The 23,751-nt window shown below is 40.6% G+C and overlaps 1 protein-coding gene across 1 annotated transcript in view; it reads right to left on the bottom strand.

The window, feature by feature from the left end:
• EFNA5 (ephrin A5) overlaps positions 1–23,751 on the bottom strand; it is a 218,677-nt gene that overhangs the window by 153,958 nt on the left and 40,968 nt on the right. The gene's annotated exons all lie outside the window — the stretch shown is intronic.

Here is a 23,751-nt window from a genome sequence, read left to right as displayed (position 1 = left end):
ACGGAGCTCATCTCTCCTTTCTGAACAAAGCCATATACCTTGCCAAAAGTTAAATTATATCATCGACAGAAATCACAGATCTTGTTTACCATCCAAAAGCTGAGAAAAATCTTGGCATGCTGGCGCTTAAAACAACCCAAGGGCCTCATTTCAAACTTGATGGCTATGCTTTTCAATTGAGATTTAGCTGGCTTGGAGGGTGGGGACGCCCTCTTTTAACTTCGGATTTTAGGTATGCCTTTGATTAGAAAAGCATTGTTCTCTTTGTCCATACAAACACTTTGTATTTAAATGGAAAAACAAGAACGGCACTACTCCATCCTGTTCAGTAAAAGTCCGTGCTAAACGTTTTGTAAAACTACGTTCAGGCAAAAGACAATCTTCAAATTGGGAACAGGCAAGCAAATTGATTTTGCACTAGTAAACACAAACCTGTAGGCACACTGGAGCGGAGTACTTAGTACGCTGGCTTCACAAATAATCTGAGGGGAAGCTAAGATTCTCACTTCAGTGGGTGAGCTGTCTGGCAGAAAGTTACAGGCAGCCTTTCTACCTTCAGCAATAACCAAAGCAAAATGTTTTGTTCAAGGTCAGCTCATTTTCAAGCTTTCTCTGTGCTAAAATGGCTCAGCTGCTACCATGCATATCTTTGAAAGATCCCTGCAGTGAGCTGCAGAAGTCTTTCAAATCCTCACCAGACTAAAACTGGAAACTCAAGATGAGGGGAAACTGAAAAGAACAGCAAGCCCCAGGAGGCTAGTGGAGCACCAGCTGCACTCTACCTGTTTTAAGAGACATAGTTTGTGATCTCTTGCATCCCATGTAAGATTGTATTAAACTGTAATTCTGTTGCTGCTTTGTTCAATAATTTTATGTGATATTTAGGTTCACTCTTCCTCACTTATAGCAACTGTAACTTGTGAGGAAAAGAGTGTTCTTTGTTAAGAAATCATTCATTTTTAAATGCTCAGAGAGGCATTTAAAGTGTATCATTGACTAGATGGAACATAAAATCTGATCTTATGTGCTCTGGCAAGGAGTGCAGCAGTATCTAAGTTCTGTCATAAAGACAGTATTTTAATCAGCTACAAAATTATGGTCCTGAAGCTGCAAGAAAACACTTTTATCAACACAGACATTCACTTAACAGCTTCTGACAGCCAGACACAGCAGACAGAGTAATGTCCACTACTGAAGGTCCATGGATTTAAATATCTAAAATACAAATTTATCCATATAAATACCTCTCAAGTGTATTCATCTCTAGGCAAACTTGTACTGAAGTTCTATTCAGCAGCTGTTTTGATTTAAAAATTACATTCATAAAAATTGTATTTTTCAATATTTAATCTGCTTGTATTACTTCTTTCTTCTCTACTTTTTGAATGGTGTCAAGATCTTTACTTTCAGAAATTTCACTGCCACCAAAAAATCAGAATCTGTTTCCTGATTTGCTTTAAGATGAAGGTATTTTCAAATAGCGTAGCATTATTTCTGAGATCAGAACATGTTTTGGTGAGGTGAACAAATCATATCCCCACTCCTAGAAAAAATATGTGAATTAATTTACAGAATACTCTGCAGACACAGCAAAGCACATAGAAAGGGTAGTCAAACTTTTCACTAGAGCCCTAGAAGTTTCTCCTTCTGTTTTTTTAACTCCTTACAATTAAAAGAATTATATTAGGCAATACTGAAGTATTTATTGAAGTATTCCCACACGGAGAAGAAACTCAGTGTCTGTTAAAAATCAAAGGAAACTTAAATGCTTCCAAATCTTATTCTTAACCAGCATTTTAATTGAATCTCCATCTCAAATATTCTTTTTTTTCCTTAATCTAAGTTGCCAACTGCCAAAAGCCAGGCTAGCACACCAAGGAAATATATGAATTTTTAATTGCAACATTTTTCTGAACTTTCCTAGAAGCCATCAATATTGTTACTACCGGAATCAAAGATGTGATTTGGTGCAAGACAGAGCCAATACCACTGCTCTTATTATGCAAACTAATCTGTGAACACCCAAACAAAACAGAAAAACATTTCTTCCATAGTTAAAACAGATGCTTAATGACTCCTGCCTTGCAAATTTACAAAACTTGCAAAGCAATTGCAGTAATGCCAGGTGCATAAGTACAGACCAAAATCAGCAACAGAAGAGAGCAAGCTGTTGTTACCGATTTTGCATAACACTGGAATAGCTAGAAGAGAAGTAGGCTCCTCTGAGCTCCTTTCAGAGACCTCAGTGATATCGAGCAACTTGAAAATAACACTTCCAACACAATATTTTTCTACCTTTATCAACAGTTATGCTCAGGACTTAAATCAGACAGCTTGCTCCCCAGCTCAGTTCAAAAAGACTGGTTATCATTGAATTGGAAATTTTATTGCTTATGGTGCATGTACTCAACTCTAAAACAACAGCGAGCTTAACAAAGCTCATAAACAGCCATCCAGTCATTTCAAACAACAGACAAGGAGAATTTTGGCTTTTAGAACAAACTGGTTAAGGAACTTACAGCCAGGATTCCTTTTATGGTTTCAAAGAAGAAGAGAAACGCCCAAGTTATAGTTACCTTACTGTAAAGAAGTAACTGAGTACTTCCTGAGCTGCAGGGTAATTATTTTGTATTTTATATACCCCTACAATACTTTTGTGGAGAAAAGAAGGTGCAGAAAAGTGTTCGTTATGCTCTTTTCACAGTTATTCATTATTTGGGTAAACATATTCACATCTTTAGAAAATAAAATAGAAACGACAGCTGAACCACAGCTTTTCAGCTTGCCAAGATCTACAGTGTTTGCCAGAAGATTAAAATAAAATAGGGTTAGTAAAGCTGGAAGCTTATCCAAAATATTACAGCAGAAATGCCTCGATTCTTGGTCTGCAGAAGAGGGAAATGAAAGAAACATCTTGGGATGATTCACATTTGCAAAAAGGGTCAAAATGAAAACTGAGGGGACTGAAAGCAACTGTTAAATAAGAGAACTGATCTTTCACAGAGATGTCTGTGTAATATATGAGCGCTGTTGGCTGAACCTGCTTAGAAAACACTGCCAATCAACATGCAGCTCCTTAGCATAAAGAAGCCTTCTTCCAGGAATGTTTCATCCCAAGAGAAATTCCCTCCACAGGGAGAGGGAGAACCTATGTACTAACAATCAGTAGGAAGTGGAGTCTGGAAACACATCACTTTGGATAGGAAGGATGACATTAATCAGGTAATAAATCAACATAAGATCCCACTTAATTTTAAATACATTTATGCTATCCTAAATTGCATAGTTAAGGAGCAAGCTGATCCAGTAATATATTCTATGCTTTTCAGTGAGTTGCTGCAAGTTGGCACAAACGCATCATTACTTCAGAAATTCTACAAAAAGCTTTGCCTCTTGCTAATCCTTTGTTCCTGAAGGCAGAACCCCAGCTATCATTTGCAACATGGAAATCACAATGAATTTTCTGCATGTTTCTTTTTCTTCATCATTTCAGATCTGCAAGCCCTCATTTTTTTATAGCTTCATTCTCAGATAATTTTAGAAGGCCATTTAAAAAAATACACATCTGAGGGAAGTACTAAGAATGAGTAAGCTGTTTGTAAACACCATGAAATAAGATTTCCAAGACAAACAGCATGTTTTACTGTTTTCATGGATAAAGATTATTTGGAGGAGGGAAATACTATACTTAACAGAATAAAACCGCCTTGTTAAACCATCTTCACACATCAAACCTGCAGCAGAAACCCATTTTAACCACACAGCATGTTCTGGGCTATCATAACGTAGGTGCAAAGGGTAAGACAAAAGTTAGAGATGACATGAGCCCCGGGTTGCTTAGCCAGGTTTTCAAGGGTAGATTTGCAATACATACAATTTTTTATTCAACTCACTGCCGCAAGCTGAGCCACAGCTTCTGAGACCTCTCCTAAGAGCCAAAAAGGTGCACTTACAGCCCAAACACAGCACTCATCATGGCTAGGCTTCACGAACGAAGATTTGGGAAGGGCTCTACCCATGTTTGTTACAAGCGCACTGGTGGCTAAAAAGGCCAATACGAGACAGGCATGTATGGTTGCAAAAGGCACAGCAGAAAGACTCCATAGGTGGAATATTCTGCAGGGCACGATTCTTTCTGTGTTGTCTTTTCTCCTCAAGAGTGATCCTGCGTGCGTTCTCAAAAGCATCGGCAGCGTTATAGATGGCGTGTCTCCAGACCTCCCAATTGGAGGCCAGAGTAGACCAAGGCTGAGATGTTGTTTCAGGGAGTCCTTGTATCTCTTCTTCAGGGCTCCTCTCATGCGGCAGCCGGTGGCAAGTTCACCACAGAGCAGGATCTTAGGGAGGTGGTGGTCCTTCATCCTTGAGACGTGCCCTGCCCATCGCAGCTGTGTTCTCAGCAACATGGCCTCAATACTTGTGACTGCTGCCTGTTCAAGAACAGATGTATTGGTCACATAATCTGACCAGTGGATGTTTAGGATTGTACGGAGACAGAGTTGATGGAAGCGTTCTAGGAGTCACAGGTGGTGGCGGTAGATGACCCGTGATTCAGATCCATATAGACAGCACTATGGCTCTGTAAACACTGACCTTTGTACTTTTCTTCAAGGGTTTGTTTCGCCAAACTCTTTTATGAAGCTTTCCAAAAGCACTATATGCCTTTGCTAACCTGTTGTCTATCTCTCCGTCAATCTTAGTGAAACATTATTTACAGGATGGACTCTAAAGAAAAAGGTCTCTGCAGATGCCCTGATGTCCCAAGCTTAAGAACTTTCTCATAATGCAATTGGTACAAATCTCTAAAAATATGTTATCCTACAAGGCCTTTTTTCTTTAAAATGTATCTTCTTCAACCTGGTCACCAGCACAATTAAAACACAAACCCAAGCTGGTCAAAAACAGCACAGCAAACAGAGGTAGCACCTTGGAGGAGCATCAGGAACAGAAATCTGTCGATTTGTACCTGCAGTCTTGCAGATGTGGAGAGAGCAGTGTTACGCTCTGTTTGACTGCACGGCAGGCGAGCTCTCTCTTCATTTTTTTGCCCTGCTGTGTTGCCCTACCCTTAAAGCACAAAAGGCTCATGAGACAGGACAAGATTTTGGACTTGGGGAGACTGAGGGAGGGAGACAATCTCATGCAGATTGTTCTTCTTTTACAAGTGACACTCAAGTTCTCCCTATATTCATACTTCCCTTATCCTGTTTTCACTGCACTGACACTAATCCGCCTTGAAATTGGCTGATTCTGCCCAAGCCATGTTTACATGGAAGCAAGTTTCATCTGATTGTCCTCATTCAGAGACCAGTTTCTGCTCTGTGGTAGGAGAGATTATTAAAAAACATATATTAGGAGCACATGCTTTAAAGTGACTCAACTTGGAAAGATAACTGTATTATGTCAGCCTTCCACTCCCTAGGTCACAGAGAGGGAGATGCAGCAGTAAAAATCTCAGAGGGAAATTGCTTTCTAAATATATTATCCTCCATAAAAGCCATTTACCAACTGCTAGTACGCACAAGACAAAGGAAAAAGATAAAAAGTACATGTGACACGACAGAGTAGGGAGTGGTGTGGAGGACTCATTTGCATTATCACACTGAACATTAACCACAAGAAGGAAAAAACCAAATGCTCCCTGTTTTACACAAACATCAATTACATCTAGTAATTTCACTGATCACTCCTATGAAGCACTAATGCATACACCATTCTGGCTTTTATGGCACAGGCAGTTCTTCATTGTCTGTCTCTGCATAACAATTCCCCTTTGTTTGAGGGAGAAGGGGGAAAAATTTTATTTTCTCCAATGATCAGTAACATCTGCAGCTTCACATAAGGCCTTAAGATTACAGCACCTAAACATCCTAGCTTATTTCATGGCAGAGAACACATGACCATAGAATCATTAAGGTTGGAAAAGGCTTCTAAGATCATCTAGTCCAACCATTAACCCAGCACACCACCATATTCACCACTAAACCCTAAGTGCCACATCCATAGGCCTGAAGACTTCCAGGGATGGTGATTTCACCCACTCTCTGGACAGGCTGTTTCAATGCCTGACCAGCTTTTCAGTGAAGAAATTATCTCTCATACCCAATCTAAACCTCCTCTAACATAACTTGAGGCCTACTCTTGTCCTATTGATTGTTACTTGGGAGAAGAGACAGATCCCCTCCTCACTCCAACCTCCTCTCAGGTAGTTGTAGAGAATGATGAGATCCCATTTGAGCCTCTTTTTCCCCAGCCTAACCACCCCCAGCTCCCTCAGCTGCTCCACTCTTCCCCAACTCTGTTGCCCTTCTCTGGACACACTGCAGCACCTCAATATCTTTCTCGTAGTGAGGGGCCCAAAACTGAACACAGAATTTGAGATGTGGCTCCAACAATGCTGAGTACAGGGGAACAGTCACTGCCCTGGTCTGGCTGGCCCCATTATTTCTAATCCATGCCAGGATGGCACTGGCCTTCTTGGCCACCTCAGCACATTCTGGCTCATGTTGAGCTGGTGTCAACCAGCACCTCCAGGTCCCTTTCCACCAGGCAGCTTTCCAGCCACTCTTCCCTCAGCCTGTAGCACTGTATGAGGTTGTTATGACCCAAGCGCAGGACCCAACACTTGTCCTTGTTAAACCCCCTAACAACTGTCCTCAGCCCATTGATCCTGCCTGTCTGGATCCCTCTGCAGAGCCTTCTTACCTCCAGCAGATCTAAACTTCCACCCAACTTGTTGTCTGTCATCTGCAAACTGAGTGTGCACTCAATCTCATCATCTAGATCATGATAAAAATATAAAACAGGACTGGCCCAAACACTGAGCCCTGGGGAATGCAATTACCCAACCCATAGACTACCACTTCCCTGGGCCTGGTCATCCAGCCAGTTCTTAACCCAGACAAGAGTGCACCTGTCCAAGCCATAAGCAACCAATTTTTCCGGGCAAATGCTGTGTGGGATGGTGTCAAGTGCTTTACTAAAGTCCAGGTAGTCAATACCCACAGTCTTTTCCTCATCCACCAAGCTGGTCCCACTGTCGTAGGAGACTAGGTTAGCCAAGGAGGAGTTGCCCTTCATAAACCTGTGCTGGCTGGCCCTGATCCCCTGGTTCTTCTGCAAGAGCTGTGTGATGGCATTCAAAACCATCTGGTCCATGAATTTTATATAAACACACTTCAGTGCAAAAAACCCACCCTTTTCCACCTAGGGTTTGAATAACACTTTCATGCTTTACAAGAACTCCAGCAGAAGGAAGGAGAGGCACTTCTTCCATTTGCTGAGCAAGAAGTCCTTTGCTTTTGTTTCCCCATTATCATTTAAAACATTCTAAAATGACCAGCCTTTAACTCCTTGTTTATTCGTTGTTTCAGCAAGTACTGCTAATCTGAAGAGAACAGGATTTAATTCCAAATGCCACCAGTCACCTTTGCTGGGGGTCATCCCCACCACAACTTGTCAAGTAAATAAGCTAATAATTGTATTAGTCTTTCCCCGTTTCTAACTACCAATTTCCTAGACCTGTGAGCTAAGTCAGAAAAAAAAGTGTTACTGGTTTGTTTCTCACCCATTCATCTTTCTTACACAAAAAAGAGGAAAGACACCAGCCACACAGGAGAGAATGTTAATCTAGGTCTTCCTTTATGCTACATTTCAAATTACACCTAAATTGCTGTAATTTTCAATTCCAAATAAAAGGTACCCAAAATAAAAAAATAACTATTCCTTTATGAGTTCAAAAGCTTTTCCTTTATGAGTTCAAAAGCTTTTCAGCCTCCTAAGCTCCAGAGTTGATAATTCTATGACCAAAAAAAAATAAATCTGTAGTTGCTCCAGCAGCATCTTGAATTCATAAAGATAAACAAAGCCATCAGTTGGCTACATACACATGCACTGTACTCCTGTCCAGGTAGGCTTGTTCAGTTCAGTAAAACAGACAAATCTTCAGCAGATTCTCACCAAATTCTGGAATAACAACCATAAACTAGAGATGGAAGACACACAGCAAAGTCCAAATCCTGATAATGACTGTAATTAAAATGATGTAGAGAGGTTGAGGTACTTACTATTTATTCCCTGCCTCCAAAGAGATATTACCTAAAATTATCCAAGAGGTCCTTACAGACAATGGAGACAGAGATGAATGCTAACTTGTCAAAAGGTCAGCAACAGACACTTTTGACTAATCTGTAAATGGGAACCAAATATACTCTGTCCACTGAGGACTAGAAAAACAGGTATTACCCACCCACAAAAGGCCTCAGGGAATAAATACATTTGGCAATAATCATATACTTCGTCAAGACTAAAAAAATAATCAGACACAAACTGCAGATTGTTACCAATCCCTAAATATATATTTGAGCTTCAAAAATGCAAACAGAATTTGACCCATCTCCTGGAATGGATTTCTTCTCCAAAATCTTTAACTCTAAGGGCAACACTGAGAAGGATGTGATCCTTGAAGTACTTGAAGAAATACATTAAAATACCTGTTAGATAAAGAAAATTTATAACTTAGTGGTAAATATCCATGTCCCAGGGCTCTCTTTGCAAGTGTGAGTACAATTTATGCTACACAAACAAATCCACTGAGAAGATAGCTACAGCTCCTTTACCATTAGCAATGGACTCAAAAAAAAAACCCTATTACCAAAAGCTGAAATTAAATGTGGTCTCATTTTTAGCTCCCATAATAAATTGCTACTTTCTAAAATAGATGTCAGCACGTAAATTATACAGTTGTGCACACTTTCTCATCTAGATCAAGAGTCAATTAAATGGCAACACAGCTAAGATTACTCCTCCAATACCTCAATATTTTAAAGGACTGTCACTTAAGTATACAAAGCGACTCAGTCTGCATACCACATGCACACAGTTCTTACTGGTTTCCAGTCACAGACAGCAATGGGGAGTGTATCACTGCCCGTCTCTGTCGAGAACATGGCAAGCAGCATGGTAGGGAACCATGTAAGGTAAGAGGAATAAGCTTCAGAAAGAGTATTAAGCGTAATTAACAATCATTTAAACCACTTTGCTTCAGAGCTCCCTGGCCATTATCAAATAACACGAAGATAAAACCTCTGAAATAGATCCAAACAAGAACACGGGCAGGGGTTGAGCACTGTAATTCACCACTGCAGGCAGGCAAAAAATTACCATCTTTACAACAAAGGACTGAGGGCACTGACAAATGTCTCTGGTAAACCATGCTGGGACAGCTGAATAACAGCTGCCCACCTGCTCCTTCATCATTGAGTAACCTTTCAGCCATCTTCATCCAGAGTTTTCAGTATACTTGTTCTCCTCAGCAGCTCACACTAATGCACTGACTTGTAAAGGGAGAAGAGGCATATACTATTCCCTAAGTTTTAGCACAGGTACAAAGCTGATAACCTCTGGCACAGGGCTAAGTGAACATATAACACTGTACAGGCAATAATTTTGAGTGAAGGGGTGAAGCAGGGGAAATAAGCTATTAACATCAACCAGAAAAGAACTGTTAGATGGCAACTCTCAGACCTCCAAATCTCTGATTTTCAGGAACTGCCTGATACTCATGCTGAAGATCATCTGTCATATCGCATGTTCATTCAGACCAACTTAGGAGCACAGGACCGCAGAATGCGAGGGGAAAGAGAAGCCGGGGCAGAAACAGAGACAACCACCCACTGGATGAAGTGAGGAATCACCCAAAATGCAAGACAAGCAATAAGTTATTAAACTTTCAGGCAGTGACCATATTATCTAGTTATCAGTGAAACAACCAAGTAGTCCTTAAAGAAAGGGATTCTGACCGGTAAGCAATCCACAGATGTCTTTATTTTCTTTCTTCTTGTAAATATACATTTAAAAGATCACCAGTGTAAGACAAGATCAGAAGAAATGGATGACTGGGAAGCAGAAGGTAAGCTTTACCTTGAGATACTTGCTATGGACTGAGAACACATGGGAGAAAAGCAGAGAAAGCTAAGAAAAGGTATGTACATGTAGGGTGAGAGAGAAGGGAAATACAACCTTGTGCCAAAGACTGCAATGTGATTATCTTGTAGCTGCAGGTCTTGTACCTGAAGTGACACGCACATTAAGATCAGATCCCCAGTGCCCTTCGCCCTTCACAGGAAAATAAATCATCACTCAATCCCTACATAGTATTCATCTTGGTCTATCAGGCTTTCCTTTCAGATTTCTTGAGACAGAAAGGCAAGGCTGCCTGTCCATGCCAAATCCACTCTCAACTAAACGCTACTATATATTATTAGGCACTGAATTTATAATACCGAGCAACAAGATATTAAGCATTACAGATTTAGAGGAAGCCAGAATATTAAAAAGATTTTCATCCAAAAGCTATGGATATTTGGGTGTTTAGTGTTTGGAAGCTCTAGTTTGTATGAGTTTTATTGAAACACAGAAATATTTCTCTTGGCAGGATGGTACGTTTCTGCTGTAAGACAACAGAAAAACATTGGCAGGACTTGCCCCACATGATCAGCTTGCCTATCACTGATAGCAAAAAGTACACTGAATGAGGCATAATAGAGGAACTTGGCTTTAAAATTGTTGTTAGAGTTCTCTTACACAGTTGGGTGATTCTATGAATATGGTAATAACTATAACCTTTAGAATTCAAGATAGGAACAGCAGATGGAACCTAATTAAGAGGGAAAAATTATTAATTCATCTTCATGAGAAATGGGAGAGGCAAAAACTCTTTGCAAATGGAGGTCCTGTGTGTCATTTAATAAATGCAGAAACAACCAACTAGACCAGGGATTCATTGACAAATAGCTATACCCCACACAGGAAGCCAAGATCCATTACTTGCAGCTTAAGACATTGAATAGACAAGAACCAGAGCATCAGCAAACAGTGGCAGTTTCTTTCACTGTACATGGCTGCTGTGGTCTGACTGCATTCTCGACTTTAGCTTATACAGAAAGACTATGCAGAAAATTATATTTCTTTCAAGTTGTTTCAGTTTACCTTTACTTCGATTAGTGAAAATCTCTAAAAACTTGCATTACTCTGTCCTTCTAACAAATAATGCAAGGCAGTAGACACGTGATTTCGTTAGACTGACTTTGCCTCATACAGCTCTGGGTTCAAGACGGAGTAGGAGGCAGGAGAAAGCTTTTTAACAACTCAGAAAGGAGAGATGTTCTTTCTCCTGGAGGGAAGGATCAGGAATGGGGGGAAGAGATGAGGGACATAAATATCATCTTTGCAAAATCTAAAGAAAAAATGCAAAGTAAAGATCTCAGCAAATACTTTGTTTTCTTACTAGGCTGTGCCATGTCAAGAATGGAATTCATACTCTGTTTCATTTGTAAAAATGTTAAGATAATTCAAAGAGGGGAACATAATAACAGAGCAAAAGATCTCATTCCTAACTAGGTGCCTCACATTCATCTTCTCAAAAATTAGCTGGCAGTATCTGTACCTGATCCTCTTCCCTTTTCCCTTTGCTTTAGCACAGAAATTAGCAAGTATGTGGAGATACAGCTGATTTATTTCTCCAGATTTATTTCCAGCAGTGCTGAGTTTACTCCTAAGGCAACTCGATTCAGCTGAAGTAAAAGCATGTAAAACAGGTGAGAGATGACAGCCACACAAGACCCTTCCTCCATTCCAGCCAATGTGTTTCTAATTGCCTTTTCACCAATCGAGGGGGAATTAAAAACAGTGAAGCTAAATACATACACACACACCCCCACACACAACTTCAGCTTCTTTTTACTCAGTCCTTATCTAGGCCCATTAAACAGCATTAGCTAGAGATGAAAGGAATGTTTTGAAGGAGACAGGCATGCGTTACTATACCCAGTTGGGCAAACAGTGGTGCCAGTGATACAAATCCCATAAACTGTGCATTGTTGATACTTATTTCTACACCTACCCCTGTGATAGTAGCATAAATATAAACCACCCCTTCACAGTAGCATAAATATATACATTTGCATTTTGTGTGCATGTGGTGTGTGTACTGTTTTCTCTCTCAGGCACGAAGTACTTTTTCTTGTCTGCCTCCTTATTGCTACAGATTCCAACTCCTGCAGAGGACTCCTCTCCTTCGCAGTTCTGGCTCCCTCCCTCTCACTTACATTTTCTTTAGCTCATGAGCATAACTAGGGAAATTAGCTTACAGCTCACAACATAACCTGTTTGCTCATCCAAAAGAAATCAGAGAATCACAGTATATCCTGAGCTGGAAGGGACCCACAAGGATCACTGAGTAAAACTGCTGGCCCTGCACAGGACAGCTCCAAGAAATCACACCACGTGCCTGGTCTGCAGCTATACTTTAAGAAAACCCCACTTCTGTCTTCTACCAAAACACATAGAGAGAGCTCCAATATACTGTGAGGGCAGAGAGAAATATGGGGTATTTTTACTTAGACAGATGCCATGGTAACAGAAACAACAACAACTGCTATGAAATGTGTTAGCTTTACCAGACACTTCAAATAAAAAAACCAATTACTTGTTAAAAAAGTAGAGTAAAATTAAAAATTGGTACTGTTAATCGTGAGCAGCATACAGATAGCACACCTACTGTCTATACTGAACTGTATAGTTCAACAGCTCCCCCCACTCCAGAAGACACCTGTGTTTGCCCCTAAGCGCAGCCTTCCAGTAGCATCCCATGCACAGATCCCTATGTTTCTCTGACATTTCACTGGATAGCCCTGCAATTCCATAAAAAAAACCACATAGGAGGCACCTTATGCCACCTACAGGCTCTACTGCTTTCTTTCTCTGAAACTCAGTGCTTATTTAAGGCTGCCTCAGTCTGTCTTTCCCAAACTTGGCTGCAGCCAACATTCCACCCTTTGTACAAAAGTCTTCCCAGAGGTGTCCTGACACCAAGCTTCCTCTAACCTGCCTGTTGCTTCTCACAAAACCTTGTAGATCTCAGGGTCCATTTCTGTCATACATTTCTCTCCTCACATTCAGCAGAACTAACTTTTCTTGGCAAACACATCCAAGCCCCAGCTAGCCCTCACTACATTGCCTTTTCTCAGGACTACTGCAAGGACTAGAGCTCATTTAACCCTTCAGGAGCCTAAGTCTCCCTTGGATCTCACTTCTCCCTGGAGTTCAGATAAAGCCAACAGGACTACTTGCTTGAGAAAGAATTAGGTGTTCAAAGACAACTGCATTATTCTTTAACATTACAGAATGACTTTGCTATTAGTCATTTCCACATAGCAGAAATCAATGAAAGCAAAATTAAGAAACACAGCTCACTTTCTTCTGTCAATTTTTTTGAGAAACTGGAGAACCTAAAGAACACTGCACTAAGCCTCAAAACCTCCATTACAGAAATACACCAAATATCATAGTAGCAAGAATCATCTCTCTGAAAATCATTCTCATAGAGACTGTAGAGAGGATGGGGGGGGGGGAGAAAACCCAAATAAGCCACCAAAGCTAGGCAATGACAGGAAGAGTGTCTGTGTAGATAGACCTCCAAATTTCAGTGGAAGCAGAGCCTCTGTGATAGTATTAGGTTTTCACAGACAGACATACATTGCTGGTGAGGTAGGTTTTACTCTAATACTGTAAGGCAGAGCCAATAATGACCTGCAGGCAACTAGCTGCAATGCCACTTATTTTGGAGACCTCAATATAAAGTGTATTATTTTGGCATCATTTCTTGTTTCGGTTTCGAGTTTTTCTGGATGAAACACAAAGGGAACCCTTTAGCTCTTTCCCAAACATAGACTAGAGAAGTTTTCAAGTGACATGATAAATGACTTTGTTGAGTCTTACAGGCATGATAAGTAATTTTTACTTAGAAAATAACAACCTAACTGGAGAGGCAGGAGAAAGGTGTTCTGACATGTCTGTACATCTCCAAGATAAAGGTGGGTTATCTACCCTGCTCCTGGACACTCCTCTACATAAAAGATGCATTCAGACTTTGTAGGAAACCACATCTTAAAAATCAGCATCACCATATTTGGCAGTTGCAACATTTATATACTCCAATAGGTCTCTGTGGAAAGGCTATTGTGATCTCATGAATTATGAGTGAAGTGTTGTGGTTTTTCATCTTGAGTCATGCACCCAATGTATTTTTAATCTAAAAGGTTTTTTACTTGAAGAGCTTTGTACACATGTTAACAAATCAATGTCAGTCATCCCAAAATCTATCTCCTGGACACTCTGTGATCATATTGTCTTAAGCAGACTTAAGACCCCAAAATACTTTTCTGGTCCACATAATGCATCAGGTTTCAGTACCATTTTCCCTTCTTACCTTCAAAATTATGCCCTCTTCTTCCTGTTTGAGACACCTGAAAGCTGATGGTCCATTGACAGCTGTCTGAATTGGTTTATTCTTTGTTAACTGTTTACTTTGGATCAAATGAAAGCAAAAAGGAAATGGAAAACAGCCCCACTGGGAGAAGACTCATGTGGGACAAATTAGGAGCCACTGTAAGATTTAAAAGTCTGGAGGAAAAACAAGACTAACTGGAGGCAGCTGTCAGGATGTGGTTTTTCTGTTTATATTCTTCTCCTTCCCTCCCTTAACCCCCTAAATGGATATTATGAGATAAAGTAAGCACGTGTATGTGTGTATGCACAAGCAAGAGCAAGTGAGCAAGCAGGCAACACTGATCCCTCCTCTTCATATAGAACGCATAAGAATATAATATAAACTGTATGAGAAAGTGTCATAGTTTGAAATTGGCCCCCCTGAGAGGCTGGGGGGGCTCAGAGGTGATTGGGTGCCAGGACAGTGTTCTCTGGAGAGCCAATCACCACTCATGTCGTTCGCTTCTGCTCAAAATCATATATCACAGCACCGGAAGCCGTTGGCAAGTTCTGTCTTGGTTGTTTTGCTGTTGGTGTCTGCTGCGTGTAGGTGGACAAGGCCAGGGGGTGGCTGGGCTCCCTCTCTTCCCCTCCGGGGGGAAGAGGGGGGGCCCTGCGACCCCCCAGTTCTGCTTGGGCCGGAGTTAGAGGCAGCATTTGGAGTGTGTGCTGTGAAGGAAGAGATTTACAGCACCTGAGGTAAGAGGAGAGAGGCAGGCTTTGCAGCCAAGCCCTCTCTCTCCCCTCCTTTTCTGCACTTCCGCTGTAAGTGGAGGAGAGGCTCAACATGGAAGCTGAGGTAGGAGACTGGGCCGTGGAGGTAGGCTCGGCGCTCCGGAGAAGAGTCTCAGGCGAAATTGGAGACGAGCCAAGAGCTCGAGAGTTGCCTGCCGAAGCTGACCAGGGGCAGCTGAGAACTGATGTGGAGGAATGAAGATTCCAGGATGTGGACGCTTGATAAGCTACACTGCAGCACCCTATGAACCGAGGTGAGACACCGAGAGGGAGAAATCACCAGCAGCAGAAGAGCAAGGACTCAAAGCTATCTTCTTGGACTTCGTGAGGAGAGACTGCAACAAACAACTGCTGGAACTTGGTGAGGGGGGAGTGTTCAGGAGCCCAGAACACTCCCACGGCAGGCTGTGTTACATATCAGCCTTAAAGGCTGCTCCTGGACTAAAGTTAAAGGAGGGGCTTGAAAGGACTGACTGATAGTAATGTAATATATATATATACAGTTGCCTTTAGTTAGTATAGTATTTATTTGTGTAAATAAATGTATATATTTCCCTTTTCTCCTACAGAAGCCTCTGGCCTGAAAGTTTCTCTCCGGTGTTAGGATAAATTGTTGAGAAGGGGTGGGGGAAGCCTGGAAATTGGATTTTAGATTTCTACTGTGGCTTCAACTGCCACAGAAAGGCAATCCAGTTACAGAAATAAAAACAACTGGTAGAGCCACTTATTTCAGAAAAAACTCTTTGTCTTATCCAAGTATCATAACATGCTACAAAAACTGCAACTTTAGAACATTAGTTTTAATAATTAAGTGAGCTATGAACTGGAACTGGCAACCTAATCCTCCACTTCAGTTTTGTAAACGGCAGTCCTTTTGCTGGATCAAACTTTCCTTGTATTCAGTCATCCACCTCCCCCTCTAAAAACCAAATCAATCAACTGTTAACAAGGACAATCGCCACATACAAAAGAAGAGTGCTTATTCAGAAGCAAATCCAAACCCTAAAACCAGAAACTTCTGCAGTGTGAGGCTTAAATTTAACATAAGAGTAAGTAGGTCATACATGATACCAAAAATCCAGAAGATGAAAATTTCATCCCCTGGAGGAACTCGTCCCTTTCACATCTTCTCATGACTATCTCCCCACTTACTCCTTCACATAATGTTCAACAGCTATTGTTAACTAATAGCGAAAGCAGTACTCCTGGAGATAAGAGACTCCCATCCCTTATCATATCTTCACTTTCATGTAAAATTAGCTCAGGTCATTTTAAGGTGGGATGAACACCAAAGTCAAAGATAATGGAAGAGGAGACAGAAGGAACCAATGAATGGGACACAGCACAGGCTCTTCCAAACCACTGAGCAACTGACAATCTCCAGTTCCTCCAAAGATAGATCTGCCTCTTCTCATTTTTATTATTCACCTCTTCTCTGCCTCTTCTTGTCTCTCCCTTCACGCTTATTCCACCTAAGCAGTCATAAATGAAAAGGAAAATATATGGATTTTAAACTTCCAGGCAAATCACAATTGCTTAGAAACCAAATTACACAAGAGCCAAAGAAGTCCCCTTCACTCCTCCTGTTCCTTGTAAGAAGGAATATATCAGAAAAGTGGATCTGATTCCATGGGTGCTCAACACATTTAGAGACAAAAGAGAATAAAAAGTTTTAAGTGCAATCACAGAAAAACAAAACACAAGTGCCTGGTCAAAGCTGACAGATGCAATCAAGACTGGTTTTCCTTTAGCTGTTCAAACAGTTTGACTTTCCCTGCTGGGCGAATGAATCAGACATAGCTTAGTGGTAGGCATGTGCTTTTGACAGTCCAGCTTTTCTGTGTAATTATAAGCTTTGGTCCTAGTTTGCCAGATTATTATTGCATTAAGCTCTTCAACAGGTGATGCTAGCAGAAACAATACTATAACAATATGCCTTTCTGCACTCTAACGGTCACATAAAAGTAGGCTCTCAGTTTGCCGTGACCAGGTTTTCAGTCATATGCACACACAAAAAACCAAAGATGGTTCTGCCCTTCAGTGTCACTGCCAAAAAGTTCTAAATCCAGTATCCCCAACAGCAAGGTACGTGGGACCCCAGTGTTGCGCTCCAGATTAAGCTGTAACTGACCAGAGCGGTTGCATTTTTTATTTAAGACTTTTTAAAAGCCTTTTGGTTCGTTATAACCTCTAATTAGTGTCCAGAGGAAGTGTCACACACTCTTCTCTAAGAGAAATTCTTTTTAATTTAGTTAGAAAAACAAGGTATTTCGGCAAAAGGTTTTTACGGGAGTAAAATACAACCAAGAAAGCCTTTCACTAAAACATTTAGCACAAAACCCCATTCCATAGGAAATACCCACTAAAACAATCCATATACCAGCTTTAGTAAAACACAATTCAATGGTTTTAAGCTACCCACAAGAGGAGGAAAAGAGTAAAAGAAAACAGATTAAAAGGAATAAGGAAAGACAGAAGAAAGAGAGAAGGAGAGAGAGAAAGCACACAATAGTTACTGACAAGATTTGATGGTTTGCATGGTGCTGGCTGGAGAGGGAGAAGAGGGAAGAGAGAGGAGGAAAAAAGAGTTACCGACTCACATGGTTCAGGCTGCAAGAGGGAAGGAGAGGGAGAGAGAGGGACTGCATGCAGTCTCGTGTATTAGAGTTCAGTTTTCCCTCCCCGGCAGGATAACCTGTCAGGGCCTTCCAGGCCCGACTGAGTTTTGCTGTAACCAGCCACAGGCTGCAGGGGTGTGGTGTGGGCGGGCTACCAGGCTGCTCTGCCTTGACTGACAGCCCGGCTGCAGGGCCTGCAGCTCTGCCCTGTGCTCTGCGCGGGCAGCAGGCTTTGCCCTCCAACTCTGCCCTGTGCCCTCAGCACAGGCCTGATGTGCACACCTTACCATGGACCTGCAGGTCTGGGCCCAGCCTTTCCCCACGTACACATACACTCACAGTAAATTGGTTCTGACCCATATCAATAATTCGGTGAGATTTGGATCCAGGATCTCACACGCAGTCAGAGGCTGCTCTTCTCTGTGTGTTATGGATTGTGATTAAATATATTCTCATCTCTTTGGGAAAAAATGATCATGAACCTTTCAGTTCAGTCCTTAAAACCAGAATTTTTAAGTGAAAAAAACATGAAGACAAAAATCATGTACTTTCTGAAGGGTGAAAAAGGAAGGTTAGAATGATTTTTTTTCTGAATGTTTTGCTTTCATGTTCTTTGTAAATAAACAACAGAAAATACACAAATGATTGCATTTTGTTCACTTAACTTCTGATTTTCTTAAGGAAGTTAACTAACAAGATCTCACCACAACACCCTTAATGACTTTACACAGGAAAGGTATTTCTCCTTGCTAAGAACACGCATAACACAAAGACTGTTTTCCACAGCAAACTGCAGTTTCTTTTTGCAGTAACTACCATTCCTACTGCTATTTTTATGATGCAGAAGTAATTCTAAAATATCGAAATCTGTTTTTTGAACTACCACTCTGAGGTGACACCTAATGACCTCCAGGAAGAGGCAACAGTGCTTTCTATACACATAGTGGAAAACACCATGCCCTCTCAGTCTATTTTAGTACTATATACTATTCATATAATACCACTATTACACGAACCTATTCACCATCATATGGTGCAATATGCAACAAAGGTCTCTGCCACACATTTAATTAAGAACTGACTGAGTCCGAAAAAAACAGGATGAAAGGTAAGCAACTGAGCTACCCCCGTCACCCTCAAGGGGAAAAAAACACCAAACACATAAAAGAAAGGAAAAAGAAACCCAACAAACCCTCCCCCAGCAAACCAAAACAATAAAAAAAACAGAGTTGTCTTAGCATTGTTGTCACATGTATTTATTTTCCCAGATGTTCACAGGCAGCTGAGGTTGTAGAGACTGAAACCTAAAAAGACCTTGTCTTGTGACAAAGAAAATTTAAATATTTCTAGACAGTTATGCGCATTTGTTGTTACATTAAAAGCACCAGTTATTCCTTGTATACATGAGATTAATCAGAAAGAAATAAATATTAGTGTCACTGAAAGGAGATGCAATGGCTGAGAGAAACAAAAAGTTTTCATGTGCCTATGAATAGCCTTTAAATGGCAGTATCCTAGAACAGGCTCGACTTCCTAAACATTTCCTACATTGCTTTTCTGCCTGGAAAGGACCAAAGGAGATTGATTGGGAGGGCTTAGAGTTCCCCCAGTTCTTACTCCTGTATTCCTTCACTGGTTTGAAAGGAAGAAAAAAACGGAGGAAGTGGAAATAGACAGGAATGAGACAAAAATTCATAAATAAATAACTGCAAACACAGTGCAGGAAAGAGCAGACAAAGCAGACCTTAGCACTACCTTTTGTCACTGAACAAAGTATTGGGCACATTTGCCACTGTGGCTGGCAAACACTGCACATCGTCTGGTAAGTTACATCTACAGTACAGAGTTAGTGGATCAGACACTTAAAATTAAACTGCTAACACTCAGCTTTTTATTGCCCAAGTGTCATTCAGTAAATCTGTCCAGCTGGTCGCCAAAAGCTAATCTGGCAGGAGTCCAAGGCTCAAGAATCAAGAACTACTTGCTCCATGCAGACTGCGTCCAAGCACATTTGCTCCTCTTCAAACAGACTTCTCCTCACAAGGAAGATTTTCAACCCACAGCCGAGCTGTCCCACATGCTGCACAGCATCAGGTTCTCCTTCCTCAGCATGCATCTCCTGCCACATGATGCCTTTCCGTCCCAGGCTCTGAAATGTGACTCTCAACATGACTCTTACCCATATGGATTCCCAAATATGGTGCTGATGCTTAAATTCACATCTACACGCTTAAATCAGAAGCACATTATTTAAATCCATTTCTTTCCACAGTGATCTTATCAGTTAACACATTGCCATAGTATGGGAGGGAGTAGCACGTGAATCCCTACACCAGACAAAAGCTGTAAGGATGCATCTACTGGCTGCTTAGTGTGCGTGGGAAGAAGGCTGGGGGGGGGGAGGGAAGAAAAGCCAATCCTGCTTGTGACTGAAATAAAGCTGTAATGTTTTGCTTTACTGCCATGCTGTGGAAAATACAGTACAGCATTCAAGCCAAGATTCTTTTTCCACAGCGTGGCAGTAAAGAGAAGCAGCACAACTGCAACCCACCTTGAGATGCAGAATGACTGGAGAAGGGGAAGGACTAGACTACTTTTACTACTATTCAAACAACAAAGACACAATTTAAGAAGGAAACTGATCATGTCACTTACTGGAGAAAAGAGATTAGGCCTGCTAATTAAAGGCAAGGATCCCCATCTTCTTCCAAAGGATGCAGCTCTTCTTCCTTACCGTCTGTCTGTTTCTGGTTTTGGCTCTGACCAAAATGTTCATTCCACTCAAAATGCAGACTGCAGACCTATGCACAACACCATCTGGCACAAATCACTGAAAAACCAAGTACCTTTCTTTGTTTGGCGTTAATCTAAAACAGTTATTAAAACAGATTTAGCAAAAACCTTGCTCCTTCCATAACAGAACCTTAAGTACTTGGTACGTGCATCATAGGCAGGCCTGCCTTTTTGGTAGTTTCTGCAGACACAGCCCTATGACAACTCATGGTGTTCAGCATGGCACCTACTGCTCTGAGTCCTCCTATTCACCTGGTGGGATGCCAGTAGCCTTGCTCATACTGTTGTCAGGACTGGGACAGAGCTCCAGGTCTGCATATTTTAGTAAACTATTATTCTTAAACAGTCATGATTTATCATTGAGAATACTTAATTTGTACAATTTCCATTACTAAAGCTCTCCTATAGATTAAAGACATAATAATCCTAACAATTAAAATTAATTGCCTTTTGTGCCAAAGAGGACTGCCCTACTTCCCCCTTCCTGGGGCTTTGACTCCTGTTATCTGTCCATCTCTGTTACAAACATGAGCTGCAGGAGTGGCAGGTTCAAGTAGAAATGAAGCAAATAATTCCTGAGTGGAATGAAGCTGAAAGTGGCAAGCAGCTGAGATGACAGTCTGAACTCTTATGAAAAATAACAATGGTAACAGTAACAATTTTTGTAGTTACTACTCCAAACAATCTCAACAAAAACTGTGGCTGGGAGATTCAGCATCATGCTGAATCACTTGCAGACTGTCAGCATACAGTCAAACACAGATAGTCTTGAACATTCACAAGAAATATTCCTCATAAAGAATAATACAAGGGGCTTTAAAAGAATAATAAAAAATAAAGAATAATAAAAGGTGGGTTTATTTATTCCTTCTGCATACAACATTCTAGGCAATAAAATATTTTTGTATTAAACTAGCCTGTATTCTACTTTTCCCTTATTAATTATAAAAGATGATCAAGTTGAACAACTCAGAAGATTACAGTAACAAATATATTTTGACAAAAGAAAAAATAAAGTGAAAAATTCAATTAAAGAAAAATTAATAAAAACAACAAAGATTCTGTCCAATAACATCAGTGGGAGTAAAGGATAGGTAATGCCTAAAAAGATGGCTACATATAAGAAAATAACAAACTCTGTTCAAAACACAGGCTTAAATTATAATCTCTATTTCCAGGCTTAAATAGATACATAGGGGTACAAAACACTGCACAGAACTGTAATATTTTTATAGAAGGAAACAACATGATTTGACAGTTTTCGTTTGGAGAAAAAGCATTACAGCACTTTGTGCCAACTATGCAGACTTACAGAGGGTTTTTTTGTTTCATTACAGGACTGTAGAGTCTCCCATTTCTGCACATAAACAAACAATATAATATACAGAGAATTTCTGCTGAGCACAATAATTTTAAGAAGTATAACATATTTTTTCTTTCAGGTTCAGAGGTTACAATACCAATTTCAGACAGACTGGTAAACAGTGCATCATTGGTATTTCCATATTTTCCAATAAATGAGGCTTTGAAAGCCCAAGCAATGTAACAAATACGTGAACTGGCTTTACTATTCAGTCTTTGTAACGAACTCATACTAATAAATCTAGGTAGAAAGCAAAACAATCCCTTAAACTGCTGAGCTATTAACTGTTACATCTTATCACCTAAAAATGCTGAACCTCTCCCTTTCCTCATTGCTTCAGGGATGCTTCTTTCCAAGTATTTTGGGTTTACTTTGCTGAGAGTTGGACAGAGGATAAAAAAACATCCACGGCTATTGGAGAGCTACAATCTTAGTGAGAGTTTCACAAAAAAAAGGCTAGCTGCCATTTCCAGTGCAGCACACGGCTTTCAGCCATCAAATCTAAGACTACTAAAAACCAACCACAACAAAACACAATTACGAGACCGACTGCTGTTGTTGCCCACATTTTATCAGCTGACATTTTTAGAGTGATACCGACACTCTCCGTGCTCCCTGGCCCTGGGATGGAGGAGGGCTTGGCTTTGGAGAGAAATTTCTGGAAGGGCAGATTTGGGACAGCACCGCCTCTGCTGCACTCCCTGGAGCATTGCGTGCCACAAACAGCAGAGAAGCATGAGGAAGGCACCGACGGTGGGTGATGCAGCAGGCGGTCAGGGGCCTGCAGCGCTGAGCCCACAACCCACTCCCCACTCTGTCTCCAAACATTTCCATACCCACAGAGGCGTGAAAGAGGGACAGTGACAGGTACAAAACACCAAAACCTTGCACGAAACACTGTGGAGAAGCTTCTGTGCTAGTGTTGATTGGAAATTAACTCCTTACTGACTAATGTGGCATTCAAGCAAAGCTAAAAAAAAGGGGAGAAGAAGAGGCGACTGATGATGGGTCATCAGCCATAAATCAGACTTGCAAACCAGTGTGGGGTGGAAACACTGGAATTGACCTACCCACAGAAAAAGTATGGAAAAATAATTTCTTCTTCAGTTATACACTTTAATGAAATTATGTTCACTCGATGGCTCACTCATCCCAAGGCATGCCTTTGTTCAGGATACCACATCACTACCATCAAGGCAAAGTGAGAAAAAAACAAAACATCTCATTCAAGAAGTGCTTTTCTCCCTCTTCTGCACAAAGTGTTCTGTCTGGATTTTGACTACAATGAAAAGTGGAAGAAAATCAAAATAAGGAGTATTAAACAGTGTAGTTTCAGCTCTTCTGCTTCCTCCCACTGATATGCTGTCATATAAGCAGTGAAAATTAATAATCACGTTTTAAGAATAATTTGTATATTTACAAATTATTAAATTAAATTAAAGTAAATGTCATTGCATTATAAAGAAAAAACAACCCTGGTTTAGCTCGTTGTATTTTTTTTAATAATACATACATATAAAGACAGCTCTGAAGAGATGCACACACACACTTGGACAGACATATATACACATCTATTGATGTGTACAATGCAGAGATCATAAAACTTGATTAATCATGAAATCAGAAAAGTAAATAAGTTGGATGTATATTTATTTAAAAAACTAAAGAAAATCCAAGCTCTCATGAAAAAGCCAGTCAAATATTCTTTTGTGTATTCATATTTTTAGATTATTTAAACTTTACTGGGCTATTCTGTATGCATTTTTGATCTGCTCACCTTCAAGTTGTCTACTTATTTGATATTTACTGAGATTTAAGTGTCAATTGTTAATAAGAAGATCATGACTGCAAATTACAGCACAACTAAAAAAATGGGACAAAAAGCTACCTGGCATAACATAAAATATCCTCTCA

The sequence above is a fragment of the Lepidothrix coronata genome, unplaced genomic scaffold (assembly GCF_001604755.1).
Source record: "Lepidothrix coronata isolate B3197 unplaced genomic scaffold, Lepidothrix_coronata-1.0 Scaffold37, whole genome shotgun sequence".
Lineage (NCBI taxonomy): Eukaryota > Metazoa > Chordata > Aves > Passeriformes > Pipridae > Lepidothrix > Lepidothrix coronata.
The sequence above is the reverse complement of the archived record's forward strand: the minus strand, read 5'-3'. Positions and strand labels throughout refer to the sequence as shown.